The sequence below is a fragment of the Cryptomeria japonica genome, chromosome 5 (genome assembly GCF_030272615.1).
Source record: "Cryptomeria japonica chromosome 5, Sugi_1.0, whole genome shotgun sequence".
Taxonomy (NCBI): domain Eukaryota; kingdom Viridiplantae; phylum Streptophyta; class Pinopsida; order Cupressales; family Cupressaceae; genus Cryptomeria; species Cryptomeria japonica.
This window is the reverse complement of record NC_081409.1, coordinates 712,993,762-713,010,770: the sequence shown is the minus strand read 5'-3', so window position 1 is coordinate 713,010,770 and position 17,009 is coordinate 712,993,762.

The window sequence follows — 17,009 nt, the reverse complement described above, 5'->3', positions numbered from 1 at the left end:
ATGATCTGGCTCTTCTTATAGATACACAATCCTCCGAGATTGTTTGTAGCCTTCCATTGATAATATCTTTCTCTTTAGACAGTTAAATCCTTTTCCAAGATTATCACTCTGATAACAATTGTTAGGCCCAATATGGAAAGCTAATGTACTGAGAGGGGAGGGGTGAATCAGTACTTCAAATCCTTTTATCAACAATATCTTTACTGTTATGCATAAACCAAAAAGTGTTGTAACATAACATAGAGCTAAAACAAATAAATAACAGTCATACATGATTCACTCCATAACACATATATTTTGGTTATGCAAAAACTCTTGGTTAGAGAGAAAAACTGCGGTGGGGATGACACCCACAACTTCACTACTGCAATAATAAAGGTTGCTCGGTTAGAGCTACATATTTAGCTATTTCTGATAGCTTACCCTGTTAGGAGTATCAAGATCTGTTAGATCTACCTTGCTAAAGGATTTTACAACACTTAATCTAAATGCTGCACCTAGTTAGAGGCTTTACAATTTATAGACTTGATTAGAGTCTTTTACCTTGTTAAAGCTTTCTCTTACAACTTCAAAATTTTCAATAAAATCTTTACAACTATCTGCACAATTTACATCTAGAATGTTATAGCAGATTCTATGTGCTCAAAATAAGGTTACCTTGTGTATAGCATACCTCGATAACCCATAAAGTAACTCGGTAAACCCTTTGTTTACTCTGCTCTTTGAATATTCTATGAAATCCTTCTTGATGACCTCTGTGTCTCTGTAACAATCAAAGCACTTAGTGCTTTCTCATGCATCACACATGTCTTGCTTCATACACTTGTGTATATCCATGTCTCACACTTTTATCTTTAATCCATGCTGTATAAATAGATGTCTTATGTTGGTGATCTGATTCATTGCTTTGATCTTACAAACATGATTTCTCGAATGAATAACTATACAAAATATTTCATTGGTTAAATGACCTCAAAATCATACACAATCTTTAAGTGCAATTTCCAATGTGATAACGGTTCTATGTTCCTCGATCTTGTAACACGTTTTCATATGTGTGTCCAGGTTCAATGAATCTGGTAACACATTTCACTCGGTGTATATCATCTCGATGTATCATCTTTGCTACTTGGTAGACAGCTCGATGCATACTGGGCTCTGTGACTACTTTCTTCTATAACTGACTTGACTATGCATACTGACTGAATATTTTGGTAGTAATAACTGACTAGAGTATATAGAATGAATTTGGATATAAAACTAATGGCAATTTGATAGGTAGTAACATTAACCGAGTAAGCTCTAACAAGCTTCAATGTATAAATCCTCTAATAAGGTGATCCATTAGTTTGGATTCTGAAATCGTCTACTAAGGTTACTCCTAACAGGGTATAAGCTTCTAATCAAGCTTTGGGATCTCTAATAAGATTCACTCCTAGCAGAGCATTTTCTAGAGCTTAATCGGTTAGTTATCTATTACTGCAGATAGTTAACTTGTGAGTTCCATCTCACCGTGGTTTTTACCTATTTGGGTTTTCCACGTATAAACACTTGTGTTATGGTGGATGCTTTACTTTTTGTGGATGTTGTTATATCATTTTGAATTACATGCATTGTGTTTAAAAGCTTTGTTAAGTTTATCTACTGGTTAGTGTTTAAAGTAGTTTGGTTTTTGGTGTCACTAATTCAGCCCCCCCTCAGTGCTTTTCAAGTCCATCAATTGGTATCAGAGCCTAACTTATTTGAAGCCTAACCGCTTAGAATGGAACCTTGAAACCACCATGGGGGACATGAGTTACTTTGAAATGGCTAGACAACTAGAAGCTAGCAGAAATGAGATTGAAAACCTAAGGGTCAAATTGAAATCTTCTCAAGTCAAAAGGAGAGAGCTAACTGAACAACTATTAGAGATATCTAATAATACATCTTCAGATGAAGCCAATATTGATGCTTTAGTAGAGAAAGTTGAAAAGTTAAACGATGAGAAACTGAATTTGAGGAGAGAGCTAGAAGGTCTCACTATCTGCATGAGTCAGGAACTGGAAGCCTGAAGATCTGTTGAAGATATTATCAAGGAAAGAGATCAAGAGATTATAAAGATCAAATGAGAAAATGCCACTATGCATGATCATTTGATTGCTGAAAGAGAAGAAAATGAGAACCTGCAGCTAGATCTTGAACTTGCATCATCTCTGAAAGAGAACCTATCAAAGCATAATGAAGATCTCACAAAACAACTTACTGAAGCCAATGAGAAATTGGAGAAGTTCATCAAGAGTTCTACCATGCTATAAGAACAAATTTAATCACCAAGAATGAAGGGTGATGTCTGTGGACTTGGTTTTCATACAACTGAAAAAGGTGAATCCTTCGGTACAAATAGCAATAATCCTAAGAACAAATATGCCCCTAAGATCAATAAGCCCACTGGTAAGAAGGTCTTTAAACCCGTATGCTTTGTTTGCCATAAAACTGGTCACACTGCAAATGTTTGTAGAGACAAACCTAACAGAAATGCAAGTTATAATACTAATGCTAGGTATGTGTCCAAGAAGTTTGAAGGTCATTTCTCCACATGTGGAATGTATGGACATAGATCTGTTGAGTGCAGATATGGAGCAAACAATCTTGTACCACACATGCATCCAAGACCAAATGGTGACCAGATAAGGAACTTTGATAGTCGGGTAAACCTGAACTACAAAGATCCTACGACAACCCGTTTAGTCCATTTGAGATGGAAAAGGTAACAAATGTTATTTGCACCGTCGGCAAAACTTTGGTCATGTGGCTATGAACTACAAAAGAAGAATAGAAAGAGAAAATACAGGACCTTGGAGATCATCTGGTATGTGGACTGTTATCACTATAACAAACCGGGGCACTTAGCGAAATTTTGTAGATCCAGAAACAATAAACTAGTCAACTCTTCTAAAGATTAGAAGGGAAAGCAAAAAGTTAATGTTGAAGAAACCAGAGAGGAAATGAATCGAATTTGGAAGAAGAAAAGTGATGAGTCACCTGAAGAAGAAACCTTTCCTTCACCCAGTGAAGAGAACCCTGCACTGCTGACATAAGCCTTTTTAATATGGCTAAGGGGAGCTTAATTGTAAAACATCTCCGGACCCCTTGTGAAAAATGAGCGGCAAAAGAATTTTGAAACATGAAATTTTGGTAACTTTTTGTCAGCATGTTATGAACCAGTTTTCCACTTGAGTGATGAAATTTGGGTTTGTAACCCTAATGGGCAAGCATTTATTGTAGTAGGTAAAAAGGATAAAAGCGAGTTTTACTTTGTCATTTTTACCCTAACACATTCGAGAAGTAAATTTGGAGCACTTGCTGACCTGAGTAAGATTGTCGTGCTATAAATTGTCGAATTGTTTCATGATTTGTGAAATTAAGTTGAATTGAAGGTTGCAGAAGGTTGAATTGGTGTGCACTTGGGCATTTCAACTAGTAAATAAGGCAATGTGCGCGAAACAAGGTATTTCTTTGAACATACCACTTCGAATCTTGTTCATCTAGAATTGCATCTACTTCAAAGTCTGTAGAGAGGTTGATGATCACTTCTGAGCCTATGGAAGCTCAAAAGGCAGATAAGATTGTCTCATATAATGCATTATCGCAAGTTTTGAGCGGAGTTTTGGTCAAAGGTGATTTTTCCAGTTATATTGACTGCAAGTTAGAAGACTAAGGGTCTTTATACATCTACACACAGTTGAAATTACTTTGCGATATGAATGGAAAGATTAAGACACATTATGCTAGGATTTTCAAAAAGGGTTTTCATAATGCCTCTTATTTTCTTGATGATTTTGAAGAAGCACATATCAGAATAATTTTGAGTAGAGTTCATGGAGAAAACATGTACTTAGAAAGGACTCACACAATTACAAAGGAAGTCATTCAGGCTGTGATTGGCTATTTCTCAACCGGTGAAGTACCTGAGCTAAGGAATATTTTAAAGGATACTATCTTTGGTTTAAACAGTTCTACATTTGACGGGCATGATTTTAGCATCAACAACATTAAGGACCTTGCAGTAAAATTAGCAGCAATGGTGATAGGCTATCGATTATTTTACTCTAGTATATTTAACAGTGTTCCATCTGCAACAGTTCACACAGCTCACAAAATGATTGTTGATAATGCAGACTATGATCTTTGTGGAGCTATCAGGAGACAATTGCTTTTGAATTTGCAATCTATCAAGAAGGATAGCAGTCTGAAATCCAAGTATGGTTAACTATTAGTCGGTCTATTCTTTTACTTTTAGAACTTTTTACTAGGGATTGGAGACATTGAGTGGTCAAAGGACTCACCGGTCTCAGCTCAAATCAAGAACAACATCAAGGCTATAAAGAATACTTTTCATGCTACCTTGAATAGGCATTTTAATGAGTTCCAAAAGAAGATGAGTATGAGAATGAGGCTACCAGAAGAAGTGGTAAAACACTTTGAGAAGGACATAATATTCACCATTACCATTGACTTTTTCTTAATGAAAGAAATTGAGCCAAGAGAAGAATAAATGGAAGACATGTGTTATGAGGTTAACCATGATGTACTGGTTGGTTATGCTAATACCCTATTAGCATCGCCTATAGACAAGAGGCAGGCAAAATTGGACATTGTGGTAGTCCAAGAAGCATATGTACAAACTAGTACTGCACATGTTAAAAGTACAGGGGGAAAGAATAAAATTTTTGGAGAAGCATCTCCATCAACAAAGAGTACTAGGGTTACCAGGAGTGTCCTAACCAAAAAGGATCTGGAACCCAAAGTATATACTAAGAAGGAGACAAAGAAGAGAGGTAGGAAATTAATTTTGTAACCAGAGTCTGAGGGAACGGATTTTGATGAAGAACCTAAGAAAGAAAGAAAAAATGACAGAATATCCAAGAAGGTAAAGGTAGTGCCAAAGGAAACTACACCTATTGATATAGCTACTTACAAATCGGATACCCATTTTGAAAGAACAATGAAGACACTAGGGAGGAATAGGTTTGACAATGTCAAAGAATATTTTGATTCTTTCACTAAATATGACAAAGAGAAAGTGATTCAACAAGTAATCACTCATTTGTGTCATTACAGTAGATTTCCACATAATTTGGAAAAGGTTATTTCAATCTCTTTGTATAATATTCTTTTAGATAAATGGGAGGATGCTATAAAATTGCAAAAATAAACTATTGATGAAATATTTGTACAATATTTTCCCAATTTATCTACGGATGGAATTAGTGCTTTATTTGATCAGTACAAAGCACATTTTTCTTTAAAAGCAAGAAGATTGAAGCTTCTTAATGGTAAAAGGGTAATTATTGAAACCGAGACACATTAGATAGCCTACGGAATAAAAATGATGGAAAAACTCATCCATTCTTCTAAGAATAAGGATACATAAGAGATAGCTGATGATGTTAATAGACCAGAAATGGATGAAGATGATAATTTTCAACCTGATGAGGTCTATCCTCCCAAGAAGAAGGATGATTCCATTTTTTTTATTGATGGTGATGCTCAGAACATAGTGAACCTATTTGGAGACAACACTGCACCAGATATGAAGCCCATGACAAACACTAATGTACAGGTTACACTAGTTGAGCAACCGACTACTCAACCAAAATTGGACAATCCACTGGCAACAGAACAACAGGAGAAACCCCAATCTCCACCAGTCATTCAAGAAATTCAAAAGGAGCCTACTAAAACTATTGTCACACAACAAGGAACATAGAAGAATACAGAGAAAGCTATCATTAAGGTTGTATCCTCTGAACTGACAAAGCAAAAACAACTTGAAGATGATGATGATGATTCTCTAAGCATCTCAAGACCAATCGATATGAACAATTTAAGCGCATCAGAAATGATGAAGATTGCTAATGTTATGCAATCTATGGCACATAAGAAGAGACTGAAAGAGAAAAGGGTTGAAGTAGAGACAATTCAGACTCCAGTAGAAATTTTGTCTAGTCTACTATCAGAAACATCTATAGCATATATTTCTACACCCATTAACAAACTTGGTCAGTTAGTTGTAGATGCATCTGATCAAATCAAGTCACTAGAAGATGCTGCTCAGCTATATGCTGAATTGAGCCACAAGAAGAAATAAGGAGATAAACTAGCAAAGGATATTGATAGTAGCAAAATGGCTCTATCTCACAATAAAAGTTTGTTGAGAAAAGCTATTGAAACAGGAGGAAAGTATCTTGCTTCTACCTCCAATGTTACTTTCTTTTATTATGATATTTCAAAAAGTCAAGTTGAAATAAAGCAAGAAATGGAAAGGATATGCAAGGCATATTTCCCACTCCAGGATTCTATACATGCCTTTAGCAAGTCTGTAGATGATTTGCATAACATAATAGATATCTATGATAATGAGAAGGCAAAGAGACTCTGATCTCTTAAAGACCTCAAAAGTCTGCTCACATCACAAGTAGACATTCTTCAGAGGGCCTACTCCAATGCTGAAGCTATTCTTGTAACTCCTGAAACCTGTACATTGAACTCAATGGAATAATTCCATTCCTAGCTGATGTCTACTTTCGAGTATACTGCAAACATACTGCAATCATGGGAAAATGCTTTGTCATAGATGAAGAAGAGCTTCAATGCTATTTTATGAGATTAACTAATGCACGAACTTTTTTTAAAGTTATTGTTATATATGTTGAACACTTTGATACAAATTTTCTATATATGTATATATTTTATCTTTTCAATTTGGAATTATTGTCAAAGGGGGAATAGAAATATGTATGTGTGTTTTTGGAAATTTTGTATTTATGCATGCATTAAGGGGGAGTATGAGTATATGTGTAAATTTGTTCTATATGCACACTTAGTGGTATTACTGTAAAATTTTCTAAGTGTTGCCATCAATTTCAAAGGGGGAGATTATTGTCTTGATGATGATTGCAATGTATTTATCACTTGTTGTCATTGATTAAACACTCTCACACACACATATGATTATATTGACTACTGGTGTAACTTAAATTGTTTACACTATCAACCGATATACCTTGTGGTTAATCCCTAATTGATACTTTTAGTCAACCGGTATGTGCATAAGAGACAACCCGTGGTTATACTAAGTCGACATCAAGATGAAGATAAAGATGGAGATGAAGTGGAGATTCAAGGACAACGGTTCATATGTTTTATTTAAACTAGTATTGATTGTTCCAATCGGTATTTGGTCATTTTTTTTGATGAGTTACTAGCACCAACTACTTGGTGGTCATTTTCGTGATGAGTTATGATCACTTGTCCAAATACATTGCACCTAGGAAATTATGTTATGATTTCCTTAGGCCGACATGAAATCTAAATGTCTATATATTGACATCACAGTAAATATTTTTAAGATGATGGTATGCATGAAGAGAAAAAGTTTTTGTTGAAGAGTGATATGTTAAGATGAAGAGTGTGTTTAAGAGCATTTTTTGTTGTGCTTAGAAGGATCTGTTCAAGCAAGTATTGTGCTACTCATAACAGATCAAACCATTCTTGTTGTTTTCTAACCATTATAACAGAATCAAATCCCTTAATCAGGTAAGCTCTAACAAGCTTCAATGTATAAATCCTCTAACAAGGTGGTCCATTAGTTTAGATTCTGAAACCCTTCACCGAGGTTACTCCTAATAGGGTACTACCCCTAATAGGGTATAAGCTTCTAATCAAGCTTTGGGATCTCTAATAAGATTCGCTCCTAGCAGAGCATTTTGTAGACCTCAACCGATTAGTTATCTATTACTACAGATAATTAACTTGTGAGTTCCATCTCACCATGGTTTTTACCTATTTGGTTTTTCCATGTATAAACACTTGTCTTATGGTGGATTCTTTATTTTTTGTGGAGGTTGTTATATCATTTTGGACTACATGCACTGTGTTTAAAAGCTTTGTTAAGTTCCTCTACCGGTTAGTGTTTAAAGTAGTTTGGTTTTTGGTGTCACTGATTCACCCCCCTCTTAGTGCTTTACAAGTCCATCAGAATTGATTGCACTAACTACTCACTTTAGAAAATTACATTGAGTGTTATCTAAGACACATTGGTGAACCTTATTGGGATATTGCCAAAAACAAGTATAACATTCCTCAAAATGGTCTTTCAACTTCAGATGAGATCAAAAGTGTTGAATACAATATTAGGGATTAGAAAGCATTGTTGAGCACTCTAACTGACTCTGAGATGATAATGTTATGGAGCTACAGACTGCTAATGAGATTTGAAAGAAGTTAGAAACCTTGTATGAAGGTGACAGTTATGTGAAGATTGCCATGTTATAGAGCTTAAAGGGAGAATATGAGATGTTGAGAATGAGTGAAGATGAGAATATCACTTCTTTCATGTAGAAGGTGAATGAACTTATGTGCAATATTAGAAGTACCAGTGAAAAGTTAGAAGAATTAGAGATTGTTGCTAAAGTTCTCAGATCTTTATATGCATCCTACAAGCATAAAGTTGTTGTTATTGAGGAGATCAGAACTGTGATAGATGCAAGCAAGGACATGTTGACTGGTAATCTTTCAACCTTTGAGATGAGTGAGTTTGGTGAATCTCTTCCTATGGTAGAATCTGCATTCAAAACTACTATTTTTAGAAAGGATAAATAGAGATATGATTTGGGAGAAAGTTATTCAAGGGTGTCTAGATGTGAGAAGGAAAGAAATGGAATTCAAGAAGAAGAGTGAGAGATTGAAGCCCTTATTTCCAAGAGATTACCCAGAGGAGCTGATAAGTATGAAGGAAAATTGCCTCTTAAATGTTTTTATTTCAATAAGTTAGGCCATTTTGCCTCAAGGTATCTAGAAAGAGTTCCTAACCCAAGACCTAACAAAGCTAAATTTCAAAAAATATGTTATTATGTTACCGATTAAGGTGTGAAAGATGACGAATCTAATAAAGGAGGTTCAAGTGATAATGAATGGGTGTTTATTGCTATCAAGGAATATTATCCAATGCTTATTGATTCTGCTAGCTACATGAACATGGAAAGAGATTTTTTTGCACAAGTTTAAGATAAAGATGAATGGGTGATTGATAGTAGATTCTCTCACCATATGATAGTTGATAAGAGTAAGTTTGTAAGCTTGGAAAAGTATGAAGGTGGTATTGTGAAATTTGGTGATGATTAAACTAGTATAATTTGTGGTAGAGGTTCCCTTTCTCTTGATGGTAAGCACAATACTGATGATTTTTTGTATGTATAAGGTCTAAAGCATAATATTTTTTGAGTGCTAGACCGATGGTTGACAAGAGATATGATCCTCAATTCAATAATGGGAAATGTAGAGTCTTGGGTATCATAGAAGAACGTGTCATGTAAAATATGATAACACTATAAAGATAAGTTCTACTTAGGCCATGAGAGAACTTCCTAGGTTGTTGAAACCTATTGACTCTATGTGCAAGGAATGTCAGTTAGGGAAACAAAATAGAGTTACTTTCAAAAGTAAGAAGCATTGTTCAAGTGGATTATTGGACCTTGTGCATACTGAATTTTGTCATACTTCTAGAGTTAGAAGTTTGCAAGGAGATAGATATTTCATGTTTTTGATTGATGATTATTTTAGAATGATGTGGGTTATGTGATGCCCAAACTTTTGGGCAAAAAAATGCAACATTTTTTTTTAAATAACACCAAATTACTTGTGATATATGTTCAAAAGATGTGACAACTTAATTAGTTTCACTAAATGATAGCTTAAGTACAAATTTAAAAGGGCCTCAAATGCGAGCGGTAAATTATTTTATTTAACTAGGAGGCTTAGGACCTTTCCCAAGCTTCTAAGCGATTTGATAATCAATTTAATTAGTTTATTATCTAAGAGTTGAAAGCCATCCAAATATAATTCCTAATAAATTATATTTTAGCCTCTGATAATTATATTGATAATTCCCATAGACAATTAAAGCTAATTAAAGTATTCCAATAAGGTTACTACAACTTTGATATTAATTAATTCACCAAATTGTAATTTTCAATATTATTATATTTAACGATGATATAAATTCCTTATTTTATTTAAACAATTCTATAAACCAGTATATTAACATTAATATAAATCTATTATATTAATATTAATTAATTGAACAAGTGTGTTAATAGGTCCTAATCGTGATTATAATATTTGAAAAATTCCAAATTCCATTAAATTAATATTAATACAAATTTATTGTATTAATATTAATTCCTTAAGAAATAAGATGTAAGGTCCCACACGTCATTAAATTAACATTAATAAGTTGTCTGGATACAACATCCTTTCATTATTGATATATCATCCCCTAAAAGATTTAAATAATCACTTACGATTAAATTATCCCCTTAAATAAAAGAACACATTAAGGATTTATTTAATCATTTATAATTAAAATACACCCTTAAGAATTTAAATAATTGATTATAATTAGAATACCCTCCTTTACAAAATAAAATAACCATTTAATAACCTCCATTAAAATATTACATCTTAAAACAAATTCCTTAGTAGATTAAAATGACCCCTTTAACATTATAAATTTAACTTTATTTAAAATGGGTTCCCCCATTCACTTTATTTCAAAATTCAAAAGAACCCCTTTAATATATTATTCTTTTTAAACCCTAATATTTTAAATCATTTTCCAAGTCCTCTTTTAGGGTTTTTATTGAGATATTATATGGGATTTTTATCTCATTGCATTTTTTTATTTCCTTATAACTTTCCCTATCGCTACGTCAGATTAGGATTTTTATGAAAAAAAAAATAACTTTATTGTTTGCAGGCTTAGAGGTGGTCATGGCGGCAACACGTTTGCGTGCAGGGGCAACAAGATTGCATGCAGGGGTGATGGAAAGAAGGGGAGGCCGAGGCCAAGCCTCGCGACAGTGTCGTGCACTGTGGTGGCACCACAGTTTGGTGACACCACATACCGTGGTGTTTGTCATTGGCTGTGGCGTCTGTCACAGTTAGTGGCAACACCACTAAAGGTGGCTGCCATGACCACCCACAATGGTAAATAACATGGGCCTACAACATGAAGGGGGCGTGGGGTGGGTTTCGGTCACCCCCAACACCCATTCTATATCAACACTTTTTTTTTGTTAAATGTTTATTAAAAAAAATAGTTTATTTAACTGTTAATATGATATATATATAAATATATATGTGTTTGTGTGTGTGTGTGTATACACTTTCTAGATTAATATACATCAAAGATTAATTTAAGATAGATCAACAACATTATTAAAATGGATATAAAATGGTATATATATATATATACAATGGTGAAACACACTATTTCTTTTTCATTTTAACAGGTTTATTTCATTCTTGAAAGCATCATTTTATTTACTTGTTTAGATATGGGTTCCCTTTCTCCGCACCATCAAAATTGGCCTTAAACCAATCATTAGGGGCAAAAGACCAGCAATTCATACTTCTATTGATTTGGTTGATGTTTGTGCCTATATATGCTGGGATATTCTGACACTTTAGAACATCAAAATCCTCCTTATTATAACAACAATGCACCCCCCTGGCCATCACATTCTCTCCACAATTATTTTTTATCTTGGCCCACATCACTTCAGATGTGTTAATATCATTCCTGAATATTCTATTATTCCTCTCTTTCCATATCCCCCAAAGGATATGGGCAAATAAAAAATTCCATAGATTTATTAGGGTGAGGTTACTGGTAGAATATTGTCAGCTTCTGAAACAATCCTGAATCTCCTCAAGGAAGACCCAATTCAACCCCCACATTTGAAAAAACATCCCCCAAATAGGAAGAACAAAAGGACAGTGTATAAAAATATGGTTCACAAATTCCTCATTTTTAAGACAAAGATAACATCTGTTAGGGATAGAAAATCCCCTCTTTCTCAAATTATCAGTAGTTAGAATCTTATTTTGCAAAAGGATCCACAAAAATATATTGATATTAGGAATCAAACCTAGATACCAAGCCTTAGCCCAGCAAGGAGTAGGGTCTTGGGATTGAGCCAGCAAAAGGACAACATAAGAGACTGAATACGTCACTGAAGATGTCCCTCTTCACACCATGTTGGCTTCCCTTCTGGTATTTAAGATAGCATGGTTGATCATTATGTTTACCTGCTGTAGTTTGGGATCAATAGAGCTGAGGTCCACCGACTTTTGATCTTTCCAGTAATCAACCACTTTAGTACCGAGCTTCTCCTTATCTAAGAGGCATTCTTATTAAGAGGGGCTCCACCAATCCAAACATCATCCCAAAAGTCCACTTTCCTGCCATCACCTATAGCCCAAACATTGCCTAAACTAGCAATACCTTTAGCTTGGATAACACTATTCCAAATGAAAGAGCCACTTGGTATCTAATCAAGGACTAGGAAATATTCTATGGTGGGAGCATCCCTTAAGTACTTAGCCTTCTAGATATCATTCCATTCTCCATTTCCCTGATAAGTTCTATAGATTTGTTTGGTAAGAAGAGTTTTGTTCAAGGTTCTGATATTCCTTAAGCCCATACCCCCCTTATTATTGGGTTTATACACATTATCCTAGGCTATGAGAGCCATTCTCTTCTTCTCCTCAATCCCAGGTGAAAGGAAGGCTTTCTGAATTTTCTCAATAGCTTCAACAAATTTACCAGGGATTTTGAAGAGGCTTAAAGTATACATAGGAAGACTCTGGAGAGAAGACTTTACTAGTTGGAGTTTTCAAACTTGACTAAGAAGGGTACCTTTCCAACAAGCCAACTTTCTATTGAATCTATCCACAAGACTATTTCAAAACAACTGCGAAGGTTTCAAACCCAAATGGAGACCAAGGTAGATAGTAGGAGGCTTACCAATTTGACATCCAAGGATCCAGGCCATCCTCATCTGTCTATCCTCTGGGGTGTTGAAGAAGAAAACAAAGCTTTTCTCCCAATTGATAGTTTGACCGAAGGCCGAACTATAAGTTCTAAGAAGGTTCTTCAAATTGGACACTTCTTTGATATTAGATGTACCCATTAAGATGGTATCATCAACAAATTGTTGATGGGTATAGTCTCTAAAACTAGAAGAGGGTGAGATACCACAAAGAAGCCCCAGAGAAATAAATTTGCTAATAAATCTATCCAGACATTCAACCAAAATGATGAAGAGAATAGAGGATATGGGATCCCCATGCCTGATACCCCTAGAAGTTTTGAAGAAGAGGGAAGGCACCCCATTCACAATAACATAAAAAGAAGGGGTCGAGATAAGTTAATCAATCATCTAAATAAACCTAGCACCAAATCCGAAAGGACCTAGCACCTTACCCAAGAATCTCCAGTCCACATGGTCATAGTCTTTTGACAGATTCAGCTTTATAAGAAATCCTTGATTTTTACAATCCACTAGCGAGTGAATTTTTTCATGGATAGCAATGATAGAGTCAAGGATTTCTTTGTCGGGAACAAATCCACTTTGTCGAGGAGAAATGATCAAAGGAAGAATCCTTAGCAGTCTTCCTGTCACCACCTTAGAGATGATTTTATGAAATGAGTTGCATAAGATTATCGGTTAGAACTTCTCCATAGAGTCGGCCCTAGGGCATTTGGGGATCAGAACCAAGAAAGTAGTATTGAGTTCCTTTAAGATAATTCTAGCCCCAAAAAACTCCTACACACCTTTAACCACATCAAATTTGAGGATGTCCCAAAAGGTTTGAAAGAAGAACAATGGAAATCCATCTGGGCTTGGGGCTTTATTCCCATCAAAATAAAAAGCCACTTTTTTATCTTCCTCCTCAGAAGGGATGGCCACCAAGGCCTTGTTCTAAACCTCATTAATGGTTGAAGGAATGTTCTCAAGGAGAGAACTCTGGGAGTGACCATTCAAACCAGAATCTATCGATAGAAGTGAGGTAAAAAAGTTCCTGGCTTCCTCCCCAATCTCATCATCCTTCCTCGTTTCGGTTCCCTCAATTCTCAGCTTAGAGATTTTATTAGCAGCCTTATGTTTCATTGTGGTCATATGGAAGAATCTATTTTTTTTGTCCCCAACTTTAAGCCATAGAGATCTAGACCTTTGTTTCCAGAATTCTTCTTCTCTTTTGATAATCTTGTGGTACTTCACAAGAACTTTATTTTCCTCCCTGATTGATACTTCACTGTATCCACTCATTTGGATTTTATCTTGCATTTCCTTAATTTCCAACTGGGTTTTTGTCTTGGCAGCAAACATATCTCCAAAAACCTCCTTGTTTCATTTTTTAATATTGTCTTTCACGTTCCTTAAGTTTTTAGCCATTGTATACATAGCAATACCTTTGACATAAATAGACCACCACATCTTAGTGACCTTCACAAGGTTAGGGTGGTCCAGCCACATACTTTCAAATATGAACGGAAAATTTATTTTAACAATAGTATTATCAACAATAAAAACCATAGGGAATTGGTCAGAACCAATCCTAGAGATTGCAGAAAGGGAGCACTGATAATGGTTAAACCACTCATTAGAAATAAGGGCCTTTTCAAGTCTGACTTCAATGAGATCTTCCCCTGTCTTCTTGTTTGTCCAGGTAAAATTAGCTCCATGTAGACCCTGGTTGTTGATAAAGTTCAAAAGATCCATTCTACTTTCTAGCTGAGAAGGGACACCTCCAAATTTCTCACTCCCATGGAGAGGAGTGTTGAAATCCCCCATAACAATCCACATATCCTCCTTGTAAAGAACCTGAATAGCTTCCAGCTTCTTCCAGAATTTACTTCTACCAAGTCTATTATTAGGGGCATAAATATTGGTAAGTAGTAAAGAGGTTCCATCCCTAATGTGATGAAACTTGATAAACGCCAGATTACTATCTTGCTTGATTGGCTCCCCAAAAACTCACCTAAGATTCCAGAAAATGGTAATGCCCCTAGAAGCACCATTAGAGCTACCAACAAAAACTTCCCCATCCTTAAAAAGCTTAATCTTTTCTACTTTCTCTTTATACATTTTAGTTTCTTGGATAATAACAATGTCCAGTTTATGTTCTCTGACTAAATTTCTAAAAACATCTTGTTTATGTGGACTATTCAATCCATGAATATTCCATGAAATAATTTTCATTTTCCAACTAGGGAACATACCTCATGGATGGTCAATTGAGTGTCATCTGCTATATTCTTGCTTGCCTCTTGATCTCTGATCTGGCTTGCTTTTTTCCTTCTTGGAGGAGAGGGGTTAAAACCCATGTTAGCTTTGATCCGATTTCTTGTCTTGATTGAATTAGCTTGAGGGGTAGATTTAGGCCCTTTTTTACCCCCTCTCTTTCGATCCGCTACTTAATTTATATGGAAATCTTCCTCTTGAATATTTTGGGTGGTTATCTTTTGGTCAACATCTTTGACCTCTACCCACTTAGCACTTATATTAAGCAGTGAGGTTGGTGATTGCTAGAAGGTGGATTTCACCATCTCCACCGATTGTTGTGATCCTAACAATGATATTCCTCCAAGGATCAAACATTTTTGGGCTTCTTCATAGTCGCAACTAAGGCTGTCTCTAGTGGTGTTATCCATAATGTGATTCGAATCTACTTCCTCCTTATCCTGTAACACCACCTGTATTTCTCTGTCTTCCAGGTTATCACTTCATTGATCATCCTGATTGATATCTTGTTGTTCTCTATTGTCTTTGTCTATTTGATCCTTTTTACCCTCTTCAAGCAAAGGCATTTCTAGGTTTTCCACATTAATATCTTCTTGTTGTTCTATCATGTTAGGAATGATGACACTCTAGGCCTCTTTGATCCTTTTCTCTTTTTCAGAGCCCTCAGGTTGCTTAACAAGGTTTTTGGCTTTCCATTGCATTGCCTTTTCTTTCTTTTCTCTCTCTTTGACAACCTGAAGAGGGCATTTCCTTGCTGTATGTCACAATTTTTTGCAATGAAAACACGAGAAAGGGACACTTTCATATTCCAAAATTTGGATCCATTTTCCTAATCTAGAGTTATTCTTAATAAATAGGGGCATATCCGTGCCTTGCATAACTCCCACACAGATTCTGGCAAAAGGAAGTCTTCTTCTAGCAGCTATGATAGGATCCATAGAAAGGAGTTCACCGAAAGAACTAGCTATTCCTTTAAAAACATCTTCCACCCATATCTTTAAGGGAAAGCTCGACAGTCTGACCCTGACTGGAGATTGAACAAAAAAGGATTCATTTAGGTCCATCTTAGGCAAGCATTTTTGCAAAGCGAGTGTTGATTTACCAATCAGCCAAGGGCCATCACAAAGCACCCTTGACATGTCTTCCTTACAAGAGAAATCCATTGAAAATGCCTCTTTGGACATAGCAGTGATCTCTACTTGACCTTTAAGCACCTATTTGCATTTATAAAATTCCCTAACAATATCAATATTTGGCATCAGGCCCAAATTTTTTCCAACCAGTATCATTGCCATAAGGTTAATATTGTGCTCAATAACAGGGTTTGGAATTTGAATAACAAATCTACCTTTTTGTGGGTCTGAGATATTATGAACTGGAGGGAGCAAGGAATTTCCACTCGGTTTGACATCGAATAGAGAAGTCCAAGACCGAATGCTGTCCCTTCGAACAGGTTCTTGCCTAGGAATGTCTCCAGCACGTGATTCTCCATTTTCTCTATTAGGATCGATAGGCTTGTCACTTGCTTGTGGGTTCCCATCCACTAGGTCCTTTCCATCCGGCTCAGAGGAATCTGTGCAGTCCCGAGAATCATCCTTTCCATTCTCCCCTTGGTTTGCATGTCCATTGTAGGGTTTCTCACCTTGCCCTGAATTCAAATACAAAGCCTCTCCCTTCTCCTGCTCCTGCTCCCGCACCCTGATTACAATTTCAATATCCTGGTGTAGTTCACTTGTGATTGATTGTTGATACGCCTCTATAATTTTTAAAGGAATTCAATATTATTTACTATATTGTGTTTTTCTATCATGCCAAAGGGGGCTCATTTGTATTTAAAGAAATGAAATTTATTCACATTTTTTGTCCACTTTTTGCAAC